Source organism: Pleurodeles waltl, chromosome 6 (assembly GCF_031143425.1).
Source record: "Pleurodeles waltl isolate 20211129_DDA chromosome 6, aPleWal1.hap1.20221129, whole genome shotgun sequence".
Taxonomy (NCBI): domain Eukaryota; kingdom Metazoa; phylum Chordata; class Amphibia; order Caudata; family Salamandridae; genus Pleurodeles; species Pleurodeles waltl.
The window spans coordinates 438549652-438550887 of NC_090445.1; the positions used below are offsets into that span (position 1 = coordinate 438549652).

A 1236-nucleotide genomic window follows, 5' to 3' on the forward strand; every position below is an offset into this window, starting at 1 on the left:
ACAAAAAGACCAGAGTTCTAGATGTAATGCTGTGTGTTCGTAATATGTATTCTTAAAATAAGATTCATAGGATGGTTCAGAAATTACTCAGATTGTTTCCTGATTCTCATGCTAAAGAAGGTACTTGAATCTGAAAGTTTTATCTAACTTCTCTTGTTTCCTCCATAGGTATTTAGTCATCTAAAATCCTAGTCATTTTAAGGCTATTCTAAGGTTGTTCATGTTTTCAGAATGACGATGCTTAGAGTCATAGCATAGTACTGATTCCATGAGATGTAATTTTGATGTTGTGTGTTTTAACCTTTTGCTTCCTACAGGTCTCCTTCCCAGCTGTTCCCTTCCTAACCCCCTTTTCCCCACTTGGACTCTCTTAGACTCTGTGACAAATCTAATCAGAGTATTGGAGCTGTCTTGTGGTGGAAGTGTTGGGAACGTGCACAGACCCCGAGGATCTGGTGACTCTGACACAGCCATAGGACACTGAAAAGTGCTAGGTGCAGCATATATACAGGCGTACCAGGTTTTCTCATGCCTGTGGCAGACTGGTCACCTGTATGCCCCACCAGGACTGGGGTAGGCCAGGCGCTGGAGGTCCTGCAAGGGGCAATCAAGGTCTGACCTTGGGAGGGATGAAATTAGCAGAAGCCCTTGCCGCAGCCTGAGCTACACCCCAGGAAGTGCCCCATGGCGACTGGAGTTCAAGCATGACTAAGGCAAGCGCATTAAAGGGAGGAACTTGGTGTTACAAGGTGCGTTCGAAGTGTTGATGATAAATCTGTCCTGCAATTCACAGTAATTCTCACAACTAGCTGTGTTCTTCATCAGCATTTGAGCCAAGGGATCCACTGCCTAGAGTCACAGGCAACTTTAACAATGTTTGTTGACCTACAGGCACAGGACAGGTGAGAGGAAGGCATTGCTGTCCATTCGCCGCCCACGCAGCGAGAAGGCTTGGCACTCAGTCAGGCTTCCCCTCTGGGAGTTGGCCACCATGATTCAAAGAGTGTTTTCAGGTGGTTGGCCCAGGAACCGTTATGCACTGCCACAGGGTGTTGGCAAGTGAGTGGCTACCACAGCAGCAGAGGCAGGCAGCTCCACCGCTGGCCCTCTGAGTCTTCAATCCCCAGTCCAACCCCATGAGACCAGAAGAACTCAACCCTTGCTTGTTGAAAGAGACTAGTTTAGGCAGTGACCTTGAACCATGCCAGTGGGCTGGGTCACACCATGCCCTGGTGG

General features: G+C 48.3%; 1 pseudogene; it reads right to left on the reverse strand.

Annotated features, from left to right (window-relative positions):
• Nucleotides 1-703: 703 nt before the first annotated feature.
• LOC138302327 (5.8S ribosomal RNA) lies at nt 704-857 on the reverse strand (annotated as a pseudogene).
• Nucleotides 858-1236: the final 379 nt, after the last annotated feature.